Genomic DNA, 20,501 nt, shown 5'->3' with positions numbered 1-20,501 from the left:
GATAGATGAGTTAAATGATAGATAAGATATAGATAGATAGATGATAGATAGATGATAGATAGATGATAGATAGAAGATAGATAGATAGATAGATAGATAGATAGATAGATAATAGATAGGAAGGATGGACTTCTGCTGATCCTTCATGGATTCACTGAGAAAACACAATTTTTGAAAAGCTTCCCTGATTCTTCAAGGCTTTCCTCATGGTTACTAGTTTTAAAAGAAAATATATAGAACATGGGGCACATACACTTATATGATTAAACTTTGCCTTGTATTTTCTAATAAAGTTCAAAAGCAATACCCCAAAAGATCAACTATTTCCAAATATCATAACTCACACAGCAAAACTGAAGAGTGCTTATAGGAATACAGAAATATACAGCACCCAACATGGGATAATTGATAGTATATGCCATTCAATAAAACAAAATACAATTTATAATGGAAAAGAAATTAACTCATTGAAATTGAGCCAGAAATAGCATAGATAATAGACTAATATATAACAGCAATAAACTAGGTATTATATTATAACCAATTTCCATATATTCAACAGGAAAGATTAAATAAGGGGATAAAAGATCAAATTTAATTTCTAAAGTTGAAAACAACAATGTTTTGATGAAAAATATGGTGTAATGGATGAGTTAGATTAGGCAGATGAATTATTGCATACATAAGAAATGGTCAGTCAAGTTGAAGATATACACAATTCTAAATGAAATACACAGTGAAAAATAACTAGGAAAATATGAATAAAGGGCTGGAGACATGGCTCAGCAGTTAAGAGCATTGGCTGCTTTTGCAGAGGAGCTGGGTGCAATTCCTAGTACCCACATGCCAGCTAACAATTGTCCATAACTCCAGTTCCAAAGGATCCAACACCCCTCTTCTGGCTTCTGTGGGCATTACATGACACAGATGTACTTGCCTGCATGCAGGCAATACACTCATACACATTAAATAAAAATTAAAAAAGAAAAAAATTACTAAAGTTCAATGAATTGAGAAAATGCCAAGATTTCAAACATATATGAAACTGAAGTTCTCAAAGGAGAGGAGCATAGAAAAAAAAATGAAGATAGGGTCGTTTAAATGTTAAAAACATTGTGAAAATAATAAATAAATAAAACCCCAATGACTCAAGTATAAGAATGACAAAAGAAAGCAAACCAAGATACATCATAATCAACACCAGTAATAAATAGAAAAATCTGGAAAGCAGAGAAAATTACACGTAATGTAGAAAAGAGAATAGAAATGGCCTATTTCTAGTGGAAACTATCAATGCGAGCCTGAAGACAGCAGACCATTATCTTTAAAGTGGTGAAAGAAAGAAAAAAAAAAAACTGTCAATCTAGAATTCCTAATTCAATGACAATCATCTTTCAAAAATGAAGCATTATACAAATATGCACACTCTGAAAGAATTTATCATCAGTGGACCCACAGAATAAGTAGAAGGAAATGGTAGCAGATGGCAAATCTAGATCCACACAAATGACTGAAAAACAAGGGAAATGGGATGCAGGAAAGGGTAAGACCTTTGCACTGTTACTTAAACATCTTTAAAAGATCACTGAATATGGGGCTGAAGAGATGGCTCAGCGGTTAAGAACACTAACTGTTCTTGCAGAAGAACCGGGTTCGAATCCCAGGACCTACATGGCAGCTAACAACTGTTGGTAACTCCAGTCCCAGGGGATCCGACAGCCTCTTCTGACCTCCACCGGCATTGCACGACACGGGTGCACTTACCTACATGCAGGCAATACATGCATACACATAAAATAAAATAATAAATAAAATAAAATAAAAAAGATCACTGAATATGTGGAGGAAGCAGAAGATTTAGGAAGGCAGCCCTGGTGGAAAAAGACTAGGAGAGCTGCCTTCAGCACAAGCCCACAGCTGTCACAAGCCTCAAATCCAGTTGCAGGGTCTCTTGAGACAGTGACTCCTCTGGCAAGAGGTTAGCAATGGAGAGGAACTCTTTTTGATACTTGCTCAGTGGGCAGGCTCCAAGTGCTATCTTGAGAGAGAAACAGTTCTATGAAAATGAGCTCCCCTGGGGGACTGAACAGACCACAAAGTGGAGTCTGAATTTAATCTGCTATAGCGCTAGGGCAAGGGGCAGGACCTTGTGGGAGCGGGAAGGTCAGGCAGTGGAGTACGTAGGGAAAAGTAGCCTTTGCCCTCGGTGGCCAGAGGCAGATGTCACTGAGAAAAACCTTGGCGTTTGAGGGTCCCGAGAGTAGGCTCAGAAAATGGATCCGTTTCTGGAGGTACCTGCCATCTACTGCTGTAGGGTTTCAAAACTGAAGCTCCAGTGGTTTAGTTGACATCCACAGTCACCTCTGCAGGAGGGTGATTAATGTTCTAGAGATCTTTTTTTTAATATTTTATTTATTATTTTTATTTTATTAGTATGTGTGTATTGCCTGCACGTAGGTAAGTGCACCCATGTCATGCAATGCCTGTGGAGGACAGAAGAGACTGTCGGATCCCCTGGAACTGGAGTTACAGACAGTTGTTAGAGGTCTTAAAAGCACAAAGGCAGGTCCCTAGGTACAAATCTCAGCGATTTGGCTGCTTCTCACACTGGGCTTCTGATCTGAGAGTTTCAGGAGGGTGAGCAAACCCTTCCAATCCACAGACTGCAAAGCTAAGTGTGGTCAGCAGAGGCCCCTGGTACGCAAAGAAGGGAAACAATTGGAGTGAAGCTGGCTGGGGAAAACTCTCAACACAAGCAGAAGCCAGAAGAACGGCAAGGGTCCACAATTCAGCCGGCCCTCCCCTCTTCCGTGCATATAACCAGCAGTCTCCGATTTTTGAGAAAAAAAAAAAAACAGCGGCAATATTTTTTCTCCTGGTTTTTTTTTTGTTGTTGTTGTTTTTGTTTTTAGTTTTCCGCCCCATTTGTGCTGCAATTATTTTTTTCCTTCTAATTACACATTTGCACCATTTACTCCCCTTCATCTAATTTTCCTTTCTTTTTTCTGTCTTTATTTTCATAATTGCCCTCTGTGTTTGTCCCTTTTACTCTCTCTAGTATGTTGTTAGAAGTATGCTGTTATATTGAAAACAAAAAAACAAAACAAAAAATGTTGTTTTTCCAGTTCCCTTTATACATTTATCTAATTTTCATTTTGAGCTTTCTCATAATTTCGAGGGATAAATGGACAAAAGAGAGTTAGAATAGAATCCATCACATGCAGCAGAGTAAACCAGCAAACCCCTAATTTACCTTGTGGTTGGCCCAATCCATTCCTTTGAGCCTGAGATGAGAAAAGATCAGGAGTGGGGGCAGGGGAGATGCTCATCTCATAGCGAAGAAGAAGAAGAGGAGGAGGAGAGGGAGGAGGAGGAGGAGGAGGAGGAGAGGGAGGAGGAGGAGGACTATAACCCAACCAACCAGAAAAAAAATGAATAAAATCAAAAGAATTAGTAAACATCTCTTAATAATACTCTTAATGTAAGTGGCCTCAATTCACTCACAAAGATATGAAGACTAGCTGACTGAACTGAAAAACTAGATCCAACTGTCTGTTGTCTCCAAGAAACACATCTCACTGGCAAAGACGCCCTGCAGCCGGACAGAGGGTGGAAGTCAATCAAGTGAAAGGAAGCTGAAAACACGCTGTGTAGCTATTTTGATATCTAAGTAGATTTCAAACCAAAGTAAGTCAGAAGAGATAAACAAGGCCACTACATGTTAATAAAAAGAACAATTCATCAAGAACATATGACAATTGTAAATATATATGAACCACATATTGGGGCTTCAAATTTCATAAAACAAATAGTAAGGCATGAGGATCTGACAGATCCTAATAGTATATAACTTCAAAATCTCACTCTCATCTTTAAGTAGGTCATCTAAACTGAAAATCAACAAAGAAAGTTCCAAGCTAAATTATATCATAAATCAAATGAACCTAACAGATATTTAAGGATATAGAACAAGAGAAATAAAATTCTTCTTAGCATCCCATAGAATCATCTCTAAAATGTACCAAATTTTAGGCCTCAAAGCAAGTCCTAATAATTTTAAAAAGAATTTAAATTATTTTATCAGAACATAGTGAAAGTGAAATAAAACTAGAAATAAATAGTAAATTATATAAATACGTGAAGAATGGAAATACTCTCTGGGTGACAAATGAGTCACTGAAAAAATCATGGAGGGAATTTAAAAATCCTACAATCAACTGAGAATGAAAGCACAACTTATTAAGACTCTCAAGAAATAGTAAGGCATGTCCAGGAGGAAATTTTATAGTTATGAGGGATCTTAAAAAAACACCTAAAAGATACAACTCAAGATCTTAGGAAAATTAGAACAAACCAAACTCCAGGGAAATAGGCAATAAGAAATAATACATATCAGGGCAGGAATTAATAAAATTAAACCAAAAAAATTATATATATCAGCCAGGAGTTGAGGGAATGGCTTAGTCAGGAAAGCGCTTGCTGAGGACCTGAGTTTAGATCCCTAGTGAAATGGCAAAACCCACTCTATTTGTGCTAGCTGACATTTGCTTTACCTTGTGCTTTTTTCCCAGCCATTCCCATTGCCAACAACCAGGCAGAAAGTCTCATGCAGGCAGTTTCAGGGAGTGCATTGTTTCTACAATACTGGGAAACTTACAAGTAGTCAGATAGCACATCCTCCCACCCAGTCTAACCAAAACTTTTTGTTAACTGACCTGGTCTGGTGTAACTATAGTGATTTGATGTAACTACTGTTATTGGTTTTACCCCTAACATGATGGTATATTAATTTTAAGTTTTACAAACTCTTCCTTGTTTCTCCTCAGGGTCAAGTTCTTTTGGGCATTAACCCCCCTCTGAATGTCAGCTATTAATAAAGGACTTCTAATTCGACCATCAATATATGCCATTCCTCTGTGCATCTCACTCAGTATTACACCTCCCACTCACATAAAAAGTGAGGCACACAAAATAAAAGAAAAAAAATTTAAACAAAAACAACAACAACAACAAAAGTAAGGCACAGTAGCCCACATCCACAACCCAGCACTGGGCACTCAGTGGTAGAGACAGCAAGATTTCCCAAAGCTAAAGAGAGTGAAAGTCCAAATTAATGAAATAAGAGAGGAAACTAAAATATTATACCAGGTACCAATAAAATCCAAATGACCATTGGATTTGAAACCAAATTGCAAAAACTGGAAAATCTAGAAGAAATGGATAAATTCCTAGACACAAATGGCATACTAAAATTAAATTGAAAATACATAAAGAACTTAAGCAGATTCATGATGAGCAAAAAGATTAAAGAAATTATAAAAAGTTTCCCCACAAAAAAGTCTATAATTTCTCAAATTCATTGACAAACTCTGCTGAAACTTTTAAGAAAGAGCTAAAACCAATACTCTTCAAACTGTGCTATAAAATAGAACTCATCCTACAAAGCCAGAACTATCCTGATATTAAAAAAGAAGAAAAGAGCACAATAACAACAGAAAATAAAACTACAGACTAATTTCCCTGGTGAATGTAAAAGTTCTCAGTTATATTCTTACAGACAATATTCAAGAATACATTAAGAAGATCATATGCTATGATCAGTTGTTTCCATCCTAAGGATTCCAGATTGGTTCAACATACAAAAATTAATGGGCTCAATTCAGTACATAAATACCCTTAAATGCAGAAATCACAGGACTACCTTGGGGAAAATGGCCTATGACAAAGCTCAACATCAATTCCTTTCAAAAAAGCTTTAAAGAAATTAGGAATAGAAGGAACAGATCTCAACAAAATAAAGACTATATACAGTGAACCCAGAGCCAGCATTATACAATGAAGAAGATAATACTAAGTTTAGTCACAAGAATAGATTCTACAGATATTAAAATCATAATAAGGATATAAAAGTACTTTGTGTCAAAAAGCAACAATTTAAATGAAATGGACAGACTATTTGAAAGACACAAATGAGCTAATCTCATTCAAAAATAAATAGACAAGCTGAGTATTTAAACTGTACCTATTAGAGAAAAATCATCTGCTGTTAAAAACAGTCCCACAAATGATTCAGGCACAGATGACTTCATTAGGGAAATGCTACCAAACATTCAAGGAAGAAATAAAACCAAACCTATGTGGAAAGTAGGATAGAATGGAATATTTTACAACTCTTCTTATAGACCTCCATCACTAATTTCATACAAAGTCATATTTCCCAGAAAAGTAAACTGGAGGGAATACTTCCCATGTCACTCTATGAGAACATCATTCGCTTCACACCAAAGCAAGGTAAAAAACATTGCAAGAAAAGAATAACAACCCCCATGAAATGAACATAGATACAAAAATTTTTCACAATGTTTTATCAACTTGGATAAAACACCATATCAAATCTCTACATGACTGAGTAACACTTCTTCTGGAATAAAATGGTGGTTCATATTTGCAACAGGATTTTCCACACTAACAAAATAGAAACTATCAGTCATGCCATCACTTCAATGGAAACACACACAAGCATTTGACGCCCCCAAAAAAGACATATCTAGGGAGGTGTGAGAGTGGGTATCATAGGAAACCATGAGAGAGGGACAAGAGGTGCTGAAAATTGGAGGGGGGGATGAAAGGCACACATTACATGAACACAGACAGGCGGCTGTGGGGTGGGGAGCCCAAAGGACAGAGGGGAATGGATGGAGAAACAACACTAACAAATTCTGTTTGAAGAATTCCATAATTAAACCTAATTCTTTGAATGCTGATGAAAAATAAATTATTTTTTAAAAACCAGCATACATGTTGGTCAGTGGGGTCCTTCGGAGCCCCAAAGCAATATAAGATATTGTCATTTCTCTTGGCTACCCTCCAGAATTAAATAGTAAGATGCTATTGCTAAAAGATACCATACACTTGAGTCATAGGACACAGGGAAATCAAGCTGGTACTAAGCTGAATGCTTCATCTCCACTGGCTAGTTTAAAGAGAGCTAGAAGTGCTATACACACCACTGGGGGAAAAATCAACAGTCTTAGCCTGCTGTGATTCCTGTGAGCTACAATAATAACCAGCCTGGCAAGATATGTCCATTGATATAATAGTAGCACAAATGTTTTGGGAGTAATGGGTTTTAAGACCCATTCCACAAGACAGAATTCATGCCTGGTTTGATTAACCAGGCCAGGCACCAATGGCCCTGGGTGAGAATTTATTATTACTATTATTCGGCTAAATGGACAGAGTATTAAACTGAAGGAATATTGGGAGATTGAGCATCTTTCAATCTTCACTAGAGAATCTTCTTTTTGCTATAGATGGCAATTAATACAGAGACTCACAACTGGTCAAAATGCAGAGAAAATGATAATGTGGAGTGCTCAGCTCTAAATGGAATGTCCATATAACACCTTCCCACTACCCAGGGCTCAGGTATCATTGCAGAAGAAGGGGTGGAAAGATTGTAAAATCCAGAGGTGTGGAGGACTGCTGTGAAACAATGTTTTCTGGACATGACAGGGCTGTTGTACATACAAACTCACAGCAGGTATGACTGCATACACAAGACCTGAATAAATCAAGCCAGCCATATCTAGGATGCAACCTCAACACCTCAGGCTCACAGAACATAGAACAAGGGATGAAGAGAACACTGATGCATCTTTCAAGTCTCATCAATGAAGTTCTCTCACGCAACAGAGGGCCGGGAATGCAAAAGATCACAAATGGCCAAAATGCAGAGAATATGAGTCTGCAGAGTGTGGGTCCTTGGACAGGACTCCTATATTAAAATTCACCCACCCAGGTGGAAGAGGGGGCAGAAAGATTGTAAGTGCCGGGGAGGAGGTGCATGACCATACAGAAATAGTCCTACAGGCTCCTGGGACTCTTCTCATATGAACCCACAGCAATGGTGTTGGCATACCCAAGATCCATGCAAACTTAAGCAGACAAAAACCCAGCACAGAACTGTGGAAATGAACAGCAGGCCCCAATCTTAGTCGAAGAACTATTGGCAGCTGATTACTGCTGAGTGAAGAAGAGGTGATCTTCTTAAAGGGAGGGGCTCTAGATAGATAGACTATATCCCAATGGATGAACTTGTACTGAGGGACATCTGAGAATACTAACTTTACACGATAGGCCTTAACACAAATGACAGAAGGTATGAACTCTAGTTTGGGGGGGGGGCAGGCGGTCTGGGAGGGTGTCAAAGTAAGGATGATTTTCTGTATGAAATACACAAAAATTCAATAAAATATTTTTTAGAAAAGATCAAGCCAACCAAAATTCCAGCACAGGTGAAGGAGGGGCTCACAAAGTGCTCTCCTAGATAAGGAGGTATTGGCAATTGATGGCTGCTAGGAGAGGGACAGTTGGTTTATTTCAAATGCAGCACCTGATAGGCTACCCATGTTTCATTGATGGTTCTACACTGATGTATATACTGACAGCATAAGGTGAACCTAGTGAGTTTTTTTTTTTTTTTTAAGTACATGTTGTGGTTGGAGAGATGGCTTAGCAGTTAAAAGCACTGGCTGCGTTGCAGAGGACCCAGGTTCAGATCCCAGCACCCACAAGGCAGTTATCAAATGTCTGTAACTCCAGTTCCAGGGGATCCAACACAGCTCTTCTGGCTTCTGGGGGCACTGCATGACACGGGTGCATTTGCATACATGCAGGTAAAACACTCACACATGGGGGCTGGAGAGATGGCTCAGTGGTTAAGAACGCTGGTTGTTCTTGCAGAAGACCTGGGTTTGAATCCCAGCACCCACATGGCAGCTAACAACTGTCCATAATTCCGGTTCCAGGGGATCCGATGGCCTCTTCTGTCCTCCTCAAGCATTGCACAACACAGGTGCACTTACCTACATGCAGGCAATACACTCATACACATAAAATAAAGATAATAAATAAAACATTTTAAAAAACACTCATACACATAAAATTTTTTTTGAATAAGTAAAATATTTTTAAAAGAATACTTGAAGTGGGGAGGGGAAAGTGGGGGGAGAGATATGGTAGAAGTTGGAGGAGAGAGAGTGGGAATGGATTTGATTAAAACACAATATATTCATGTGTGAAATTCTCAAACAATTAAAAAAGAAAAAAGTCCTATAAAAACTCTTAGCAAACTAATATGAATGGAAATTTTTTCACTTCATTATAATATAATCAAATTAAATTTTGAAAAAGAGAATTTCCTTCATGATTGGAAAAAAAGGCAGAAATATGCCCACATTTCACACCTGCTCAGTGCTGTATTGGATATGCAATATTAGTGCACTTAGTCAAGAGGGAAAGGGAGTTCATAATAGAAAGGAGGAAGTGACTTTCTTTCCAGCAGCATGACTGTCTATGAAAATCTCAATGATTCTACCAAAAGCTACTAAACTCTTAAACTAATAAAGAAATTTAGCAAAGCTACATGCTTAAAATTAATATAAAAAAGCCAATTGCATTTCCATCTAGGAATAAAAAAATTGAAAAAGTCAGATATTAAAATAAAAACTATTTTAAATTGCATTAGTAAATATGAACTATCTGGAGAAATATCTGGCAAATGGTACACAAGACCTGTATACTTAAAACTATAAAACATTACTGTGAGAAATTTAAAATTTTTTAAAAAAATGGAAAGATGTACCATATGCATTAATCAAAATATAGAATAATGGTAAGAGTTTAAGCTGGAGGAGGTAAGCCTGCAATCCCAGTACCCAAGAGGCATAGGTGGAAGAGCATAAGCTCAAAGCCTACAGAGCAAGATTCTGCAACAAAAAATTAAAATAAGGGTCTTGAGAGTGTTTAAGAGCACTGGCTGCTTTTGCAGAGGACCTGGGTTTGGTTTCCAGCATCCACATGGTGGCTAACAACCATTTGTAATTCCAGCTCCAGGAGATCTGATGCCTCTTCCAGCCTCTGCAGTATGTAGTATACTTACATACATGCAGGCAAAACACTCATACAAAAAAAACTATAAAATTAATTAATAAACTATTAAAAATCTTAAAAAGTTAAAATATCTATATTTATGATTCCAATTCTTTTTTTATATAAGTTATAACTTTGTTGCAAGATTTCCACATGGGCTTTTCATACCCCCTTCATTTTGGTTGACCCTCTCCCCTGCCCCCACATCCTCATGCCCCTCCTCCTTGCTTAAACCCTTCTACCCAATTCTTTCCAAATTCATAGTATTAAGCAAAGTTCTTGAAAGGTTTTTTGGTTTTGTTTTTTTGATTTGTTTTTGTAGTGATTATACAGCCTACAACTTCCGAATGGAAAAAAAAAAAAAAAAAAAAAAAACTTGAGAAAAGTAAAAGCTAGAAGAGTTTGGGATAACGAATTTCAAAATTAGTTACTAAACTGTAGTAGATAATACAATGTAAAGACAGCAGTGTTAAGATAAACAAATCAATGGAACAGAAAACAGTCCAGAAGTAAACCCGCAAACATAAATTTGGGAGGATTTCAACAAAGATGCAAGTACAGTTATGTAGAGAATGAGAGTATTTTCAACAAATGGTAATAGAACAATTAGTCATCAAAAATGAACAGATAGACCCCAAGGCTCTAGAAACATCATAGAAAAGGGGACCAGGAAGAATGTTAGAGCCCAAGGATTGGGAGGAGTGCTGTGAAATGCTGTCTTCTGGACTAGATGGAGCCACTGCACTAAAGAACTCACAGCAGCTGTGACTGCCTGCACAGGACCTGAAAAAGATCAAGCCAATCAGCATTCCATTATGGATGGGGGAGGGGCTCAAGAGGCCCCAGCCCTACCTGAGGAGCTATTGGTTGTTGATGGCTACTGAGGATCTGACCTATGCTCCACTGGATGGCCCCACACCCATTGCATAGAGGTAGCACTAACTCAACAGTTTCTGAAAAAATAAAAAGAGGGTGTGAAATTGGAAAGTAGACATGTTGGAGGGGGCTGAGGGAGACAGAGAGGGGAGAGGGAAATATATCAAGATACTGTATACAAATACAAAATTCTCAAAGACTAAATAAAAATAATATTAAAAATAGTAGATAGGATCACCTCTCTTTGGTACAGACCTTTTTGTTTGTTTTTTTGTTTTGTTTTTTGTCTTTTTGAGACAGGGTCTCTCTGTAGCCCCAGCTGTCCTGGAACTCACTATGTAGACCAGGCTGGCCTCGAACTCACAAAGATCCGCCTACCTCTGCCTCCCAAGTGCTGGGTTTAAAGGTGTGCGCCACCAGGCCCATCTTGGTACAGACCTTTTGAGATGAGTTCTCAATTCCACCAGCAGTGAATGAGCATTCCCCCTTTCCCCACAGCCTTTCAATGTGAAACCTGAAACTCTGAAACTATTAGAAGAAAACATAGGCAGTACCCTACAAATCAGACATCACTTGCTCAGGAACTAAGGTTAACAATCAAAAAGTGAGACCTCCTTAAACTGAAAAGCTTCTGTACAGCAGAAGAAACAAGGAATTGTAGAGAAAACCAATAGAGTGGGAGAAAATCTTCACCAGCTACACATCTGACAGAGGATTAATATCCAGAATATATAAAGAACTCAAAATAATGCCTAGCCAGAGTAAAATGAACAAAGACAATCATATTAGTTCAAAAACTTACTGAAAAATTACACATACAGGGACTGAAGAGATGACTCAGCAGTTAACAGCACTGACTGCTGTTGCAGAAGACCCAGGTTCAATTCCCAGCACCCACATGGTGGCTAGAAATCATCCATAACTCCAATTCCAGGGGATCTGACACCCTCTTCTGACCTCCACAGGCATTGCAAGACATGGGTTCACTTACCATACACATAGGCAATAACTCATACACATAAAAAAATAAAAATATTAAATAAAATATTTTAAAATTACCCTCCACGAGTCCATGTGTATAGCTGAAGACTACATAACGAGAAGCAGTGCCAGACAGGAGAAACCTCCCTTTGAATTGTTGGTCAGGGCAGTGCAAGGGACTCCCAAAATTATTCAGGCTATTGCCACAGCCCTTGATTGCCTTCCAGAACTTGAAGGTAAGACCCTATTGGTGAAAGTAAGACATACTTCTAATGATTTGGAGCAATGGAACTGGAACTAACTTGGAAGCCACCTCCCTGAAGCCTAGCTTTCATAGTTTTGGCAGCTACTAGGCAAAGTGCTAAGACAGAAAATCAATCAATGTTTCAACCCCAGCTTTAAAGCCTAATGACCACAACTATGACTGGCACAGCAAACTATATTGGGGCAGTAGTGGTACTTTTATCTTGGGAATAATCAACAGCTACCTAATTGGACTTAAAGCCCACTCAATGGGAGCGAATTCATGCGTGGTAATGTAAACAAGCTAAATACACATGGCTGGAAAGGTCATAGATCTTAGAGAAAACCCCTAGGCTGTCACATCCCTAGACAAACATATTTCCTTACTATGCTAAGAGCTTACATATGCTAAATATGGATCCTTATGTATTACAGACAAGTATGCCAGTTACCACTCATCAAATCAGCTTCTTTAGCAACTGGTGGAGACTATTATAGAGTTCCACAACTAGTCACACACAAAGATTGTCTGTGAATTGCCCAACCCCAAGTGACACATCTACATTGCACCCTCTACACCTAAGGCTCATGGATCACAGTGGAACAAGGAGTAGAGAGAATACTAACACACCTCTCAACTCTCATCAATGAAGCTCCCTCATGCAACAGAAAGCAATGATCACAAAAGGCCACAACTTGCCAAAGTATAGACAATAAAAGTCTGAAGAGTGTGGGTCCCTGGACAAGACTTCTATATTAAACTTCACCCACCCAGGGCTCACGGACCATTGCAAAAGAGGGAGCAGAAAGATTTTAAGAGCCAGGGGAGGAGGTGCATGGTCATATAGAAACAGAGTCTTACAGGCTCCTGAACTTGCTCATATGAACCTATAGTAATGGTGTTTACACACACAAGACCCATTCAAACTCAATCACACAAAACTCCAGCATAGAACTGGGAAAATGGGCAGCAGGCTCCAACCTTAGCCAAAGAACTATTGGCAACTGATTACTGCTGGGTGAGGGAGAATTGATCTCCTTTAAGGGAGTGACTCTGGGTAGGCTGACTAGACCTCAGGGGATGTCTGGGTACACTAACGTGACTTGATAGGCCTTAACATATATGACAGAATGCATGAAATTCTGTGGGGGGGTGGCTACGGGAGGCTGTGCATGGGGGAAGGACTATAAAGATGATTAAGATGTCTTGTATGAAATGCACAAAAATTCAATAAAATATACATTAAAAATAATAATAGCTAGATAGTGAGGTACATACAACTTTATAGATTGGTTTGGTTTTATTTGGGTTTTTTGAGACACAGTCTCACTTTGTAACCCTGGCTGGCCTGGAACTTGCTATGTAGACCAGGCTGGACTTAAATTCACAGTGATCCATCTGCCTCTGTCTCGGGTTTTGCTGAGGTTAATGGCATGCACCACCACACCTAGAGAGATATATACAATGTTAATCTAGATCTTGTACCATATGTAAAAGTTAACATAAAAAGTAAACTGAAATTATAAAGCTAGTAGAAATAAGCATGGAGTAAAAATTTTATTAGACAAAACTACTGGGTAAAAAATTCTTACAAATAACATGAAAAGCATGATCCCTTTATTAGTCACTTTTCTGTTGCTGTGATGGAAACACTGACCAAAGCAATTTGTAGAAAGAAGAGCTTATTTGAGCTTACAGTTCCAGGGGAATTACAGTCCATCATGGCAGGGAGGCATGGTGGCTGGAGGTGGCTGGAGCAGGAGCAGCAGAAGCTAAGATCTCACATCATCATGCAGGCACAGGAAGCAAGAGAGCAGCTGGAGATCTGCCAAAGCTTAAGAATTCTCTAAGCACACCCCCAGTGACATGCTTCCTCCAGGATAGCCACACTTTCTAAAACCTCCCAAAACAGTGCCATCATCTGGGGACAAAATGTCCAAATACTTGGAGCCTATGGGGGACATTTTCATTCAAACCACCACATTCTATCCCCTGGCCCCATAGGCTCATGACTGTATAAAATGCAAAATGCATTTAATCCAACTCTAAAAGTCCCCATCCATAATCATTATCAGTCTCAATACTATTTAAAAGTCCACAGTCCAAAGTCTCTTCTGAGACTCAGGTAAATATCTCTTAACTGTAAGCTTCTATAAAATCAAAAGACAAATTACATACTCCCAACATACAGTGGAACTGAATACACATTACCATTCCAAAAGGGAGGAATGGAGGCATAGTAAGAAAATACTGGACCAAAACAAGACTGAAAACCAGCAGGGCAAACATCAAATCCAGTAGCTTCATGTCCAACTTCTGGGACTTTACTTCCAAAGGGCTTAGATGGCTCAGCCTCTCTAGCTTTGCTGCATGCAACACATATCTCTCTCTTGTACTGGTACCACTCCCTGTGTGCAGGTCTTCTTGGCAGATGCTTCACAGCTCTGGCATCACGAACTTCTTGGGGTCTCCATTGCCAACCAGGCTTCCCCTTCACAGCTTCACACAATGGCCTATCAGGGCCTTCTCTAGGCAGAGATATCCCTGCTGCACGCTGCCTGGCCTCAGCAGCTCTCTGAAACCACAGAGAAAGAACTGATGACCCCTTCACTGTTGCATCTCTCATGCCTCTAAAGCCAGCACCAGGTGAATGACAATGCCAAGTTTGACTACAAGTTTGTGGTGGACTCCAGCCTACTTTATCCATTTTAGAAGTTTTTCTCTTCAGAGGTCCTTGCAGCATTTTCCTTTTACAAGTTGGAGGCTTACCTGGTATGGTCTTGCCCTGGAGGCACTCTCTCCATTGTTTAAGTTTGAATCTCTAGGGCCCTCCTTAATCACTTTAATCTCCTTATCAATGGGATCCTCTCCATCACTTGCCAGGGCTCCAACATTTATCTTCCTAGTGCTCTTTTTCAATCCAAACTGTATTTATTTCTGTCCCATTTGCTCTTTTTCACTGTAGATCTGCGTAATATTCACCATTAATAGCCACACCACCATTTCTATATTAGGCTGTCTTGAAATTTCTTCCACCAGAGAAATTAGTCCATGGCTTTTCAACTTAGCCTCAGGCGAGCTTTTTGACTATGGGCAGACTCCAGTCAGACTCTGCCAAAATATCCCAATTGATGCTTAAGTCCTTATTTCCCTCTGGAACTACATTGTTCTCAGCACTACTTTCTCCAGGACCCTACTAGAATGGCCTGTAAAGCTCCACTTACAGCAATCAACCATTTTTCTAGCCCAACCCTCCAAAATCTTCCACATTTCTTCAAAACCCCACATGTTCAGGTTCTACACAGCCAACAGCCCACTCTCTGGTTCCAATTACTGTATTAGTCACTTTTCTGTTGCTGTGATAGAAACATTGACCAAAGCAATTTATAGAAGGAAGAGCTTATTTGAGCTTACAGTTCCAGGGGAATTACAGTCTGTCATGGCAGGGAGGCATGGTGGCTGGAGGTGGTTGGAGCAGGAGCAGCAGAAGCTAAGATCTCACATCATCATGCAGGCATAGGAAGCAAAAGAGCAACTGGAGATCCAGCAAGGCTTAAGAATTCTCTAAGCCCAGCCCCAGTGATGTGCTTCCTCCAGGATAGCCACACCTTCTAAAACCTCCCCAAATTGTGCCAACGTCTGAGGACAAAATGTCCAAATACTTGGAGCCTATGGGGGACATTTTCATTCAAACCATCACAATCCCCATTTGGCAGGTGGATCTTTGTGAGTTTTAGGCCAGGCTGGTCTACATAGTGAGTTCCAGGACAGCTGGGGCTACAAGGAGACCCTGTCTCAAAAAAAAAAAAAAACAAACAAAAAAAAAAGAAATTAGACTTAGAATTAAGAATGTCTTGTTAGGGTCCATGACTCAGTGGGTCTCTTCTGGAGAACAAATGCATAAGTATGGAGATGCAAAAATCAAGCAGAGTTTTATTAAACCAGCTAGCTGGGGCCGACTGTCCTTCCAAGACACGCAGGTCTGGTTAGAGCAATTGACCCTGAGGCAATTTTAGGTAAAGGTTATATAGGCTACCACAACCATTACGCAAAAGCCCGCATTTATACAGCCAATAGTTTCAAAACAAACATTTCACAAACCAATAACAAAAAATGTTACAACTCCCTTCAGGTGTCTCAATTGGGGAGGGATGGGTGGTATTGTGCCTGGCACGACTCTTTCCTGTTATCTTGTGTAAGCAGACATGTCTACGTGACATGACACAGATCAGGTCAGGCTCCGGGGGAGGGCTGTAGCGCTTGCCCCTATCTCTGGATGCCTGTGTCTCCAGTTGAGTTAATTGGTTACAAGCAGTAAACTCAGACAAGCAATAAATTCAAACAAGCAGTAAAATTTCTCTTTCCCTAACAGTCTCTCTTTAATATGTATTTTTTTGCATTTTTATTGAATTTTTGTGATTTTAGTACAATGCAGTTTGATGGCATTTAGATCCGCTTCCTTCTCCCCACCTCCTCCCATCACCCTCAGCCCAATTTAATGAACTCTCATATATACAATATATACACTATATATGCATATATAATATATATAGCCTATAGAGTGTTGTTTGTTTCCCCCAATGTCCTTCAGTGTGAATCTATCTACTGGGCCTACCAAGAGTCCCAAAACCCCATAAGACACTTTCCCCCTCCTAGCAGCCATCAACTGCCAAAAGTTCTTAGTTTGGGTTGGGATTTCTTAGCCATGTCTATGCTGGGATTTTGTCTGGTTTGAACTTGTCTAGGATGTGAGCATGATGTCACCAGTGCTGTGAGTTCATATGAGTAAATGATCAGCTGTCTGGAATATTCTGTTTCTTTGTGATCATCCACTCCTCTGGTTCTTACAATCTTTCTGCCTCCTCTTCCAAAATGATCCCTGAGCCTTGAGAGGCAGAGGTTTGAAACAAGCATCCTATTCAGGGATAAGTACTCTATGGTCTCTTGTTCTCTTGTTCTGTACACTTTGACTAGTTGTGGGTCTCTGTGTTAATCACCATTTGGTGCATAAGGAAATTTATCTGGTGAGAATTAAGACATGCATTCATCCTAGGTGTAGAGGTTGCATTGAAGATGTATCACTTAAGGTTAAGCATCTCATGGGCACCAGTTCTTAAATTCTGTAATAGTCTCTATCTGTTGCAAAAAGAAGCTTCTTTGATGAGGGGTAAAAGATGTATATACCTGTAAATATGAGGATGCATATTTAGAATAAAGTAAGAAATTAAGTATTCTTGAGGGAACATGAAGGCGTGCTACATACTACATACTGGGATGAAGTTCTTTAAAATCATGTGAAATAAAGAATATATAAGAGCTCTTAAAACTATAATAAGGAAAAATTACCCATTTGGAAAGTTAGCAAAAGATTTGAACAGACATTTCACCAACATATACAGATTGAAAGTAAATATTATATATTTTTTTACGCCCCCCAAAAGTAAATATATTAACAATAATGTTCAACATTTGTTTTAAGGACATGCAAATTAGAACTTAAGATGTGACACTGCATGCGTTCAGAATGCCTAAAATTTTTAAGTGGCTCATACAGAGTGTTATCAACAATGTGAAACAACTGTAATTCTCATATACTGCTGATGGGACTTTAAAATGGTAGAATCAATTCATCTGTTTCTTAAGAAAAATAAAGCTGTGCGTGCCGGTACATGCCTTTGATCCAGCATTCAGGAAGCAAACGCAGGCAGATCACGGTGAGACTGAAGTCAGCCAGGTCTACATGCATGTTCTGGGGCTAGAGGAAGACCCTGCCTCAAAAAAAAAGTTTAAATATACACATACCATATAATTCAGCCATTTCACTCCTAAGTATTTATTCAACAAAAATGAAAGACTATGTCTGTATAATCGCATTCACACTAGAAACAACCCAATAGTCATCCACAAGTAATAAATAAGTCATGGTATGCATATATAATAGCATACATGTAAATAATAAATAGGAATATGCCATTGATAGAGCAATGATGTTAAATGAATTTCAAAAATTAGTTTTTTTATTTGAGAAAAGCCAAAGCCAAAAGTCAAGTGCATGCCTTATGGTTCCATTAATAAAAAATACAAATTAAGCTGGGTATGGAGGCACACACCTCTAATCCCAGCACTCTGGAGGCTGAGGCAGGCAGATTTCTATGAGTTTAAGGCCAGCCTGGACTACATAGTGAGGCTGTCTCAGAAACCCAAAAACTGGCTGGAGAGATGGCTCAACAGGTAAGGGCACTGGCTGTTCTTGCAGAGGACCTGAGTTTGGTTCCCAGCACACACATGGTGACTAACAAGCATCTGTAACTCCAGTTCCAGGGGATCTGACTACCCTCTTCTGACCTCTGTGAGCATTGCCTGACATGGGTGCACTTACATTATGTAAACATGCAGGCAATACACTTATACACATAAAAAATAAAATGAAATAAAGGAAAGTGAAATAAAATGAAATAAAGAAATAAAGAAGGAAAAGAAAGAAAGAATCACAAGACAAAAAGATCACTGGTTGCCTAGGCTTACAGAAGGGTGGACAAGGGAGAGGGGTGACAAGGGGGGCAGATCAAACTGTTTGAAACAAAATATGTGTTATCTTGGCTATATGATGATTTATAGGATATGCCTGTCCTATCATACTGTACACTTTAAATATGTGCAGCATTAGGGGTTGTGTACTCCCCAAATTCATACGTGCAATCCTAATCCCAGTACCTTCTATTGCAATTAAGACAAAGTCATGCTGTAATATATAGGCCCCTATCCAATGACTGAGAGAAATTTAGACACAGACACATGAGCTAGAAGACACCACATGAAGATTAGACTTAAGATTCTATGAACCAAAGGCAGACAGAAGTAGGAGAGCAGCCCTAGAAAATCAATACAGGAAATTTACTGTTCACCAACAATACCTAACAAAGCTGTTTTAAAGGTTCAGTAGGCACAAATGACCTACTTCCCTCTTCCTATGCACATACTGACCCATGCACTCCTGTTTACTTACCACATTCCTCTGAGAATTCCAAACAGTTTTTGCAGTAGGGCATTTGGGCTTGCTGTTTGTTGGTTACGAAGAGTCTTTTCAACAAATTTCTGAATTCCCTTCTTGGCAGCTCAGTTTGACATTTCTTCAACAAAAAAAGCCTTCCTTGGTCAGCAAATCTAACAGGACACACTATTTCTGTTGTCTTTATCCCTTCATCTAATACTTTCTCCATAGCAAATATCATTTCATGATACTCTTTTGTTTGACAATGTGTACATTCTCTCCCCTGCAAACTTGAATGTCAGTACCTTAAAGGGGAAGATTTTTATCTGTCTCACTCACTGTTATATTCTCAGAACTCAAATCAACAGAAACCACATATTAGGTGTTCAATAGATACTTACTGGTTGTATAAATAAATGGAACTACCAGAGTGTGTAATTAAATTTGTGATGGAGTTATTACACACTCTGATGGTCTACAGTTGTAGACAAAGACAAGCTAAAACACACGCTTCTTGAAGTCTTTTATATTAAAAGTTTAACTCATTGTCAAAAGGAAAAAATCCACTCACACATCGCAAATAGGTCAATAGAGGAGTGGCATTATTTTATGAAACAGATTTATTAGCATCACCAATCTCCCAGAGAATGGGGGATTGTCTATCTAACATGTTCTATTTCCATAAATTTCCAAATTCTGAGCAGCAGATTTTCTTTCCAATCAGTTTATCCACTGGAAAATCTAAGTTACCTATGAGGGTCACATTAGAATGACCTGCCATTTAAAACAAAGCTGTGTGTTTACTCAACTTATTTTAATACTTGTTTCATAATCAATACACAGAATTCAGGCATAGTTGGCCCTGATGCAATTGATCATTTTTCTCATCTTAAAACTCCTAAGTGTGTACAGACAAATGTGATCTAAATATGAATAAAAAACACTCAGGTTGCTTCTCTCTTTTGGTAACAGATGAAAGGCCCTAATACACCAAATTTATATGAATTTACACAAGCTCTCCAAAGTCTATTTAAAAACGTTTTTGAAATTAAGGTCATGTATAAATGTTAATAAGACTTGCTAACATCACCTGTAATAAAATTCATACTGTTATAAAGTCAGATCAGTGTCAGATTTTCCTTTCCTGTGTATCAGAACCAGTCCTTCTGCCCTTAGTGGAATAATTTGGGTGCTGCTTCTATTGCTTTACATAATCTTTTGGTAATTAGGGAATAATATGAGCAGTACTAATTGTACTCATAATAACAGGTATAATTACTTCTCAGCAACTAACCATCAACATACTATTGCTCTTACTAAAAAATATATTAACTTTTCTTACCTTTTTCTTTATGCTTTTTGCTCTAAAATAAGTTCACAGTATTTTTATATGTAAAAATCAATAAAAAATTCAGCTAACAAATTAATCAGTAGTAGTCAGGGAACAATCAGTCCATAATGAAATCAACTTCCCCA

The sequence above is a fragment of the Nannospalax galili genome, unplaced genomic scaffold (genome assembly GCF_000622305.1).
Source record: "Nannospalax galili isolate Female #2095 unplaced genomic scaffold, S.galili_v1.0 scaffold475, whole genome shotgun sequence".
In the NCBI taxonomy this organism is placed as follows: domain Eukaryota; kingdom Metazoa; phylum Chordata; class Mammalia; order Rodentia; family Spalacidae; genus Nannospalax; species Nannospalax galili.
The sequence above is the reverse complement of the archived record's forward strand: the minus strand, read 5'-3'. Positions refer to the sequence as shown.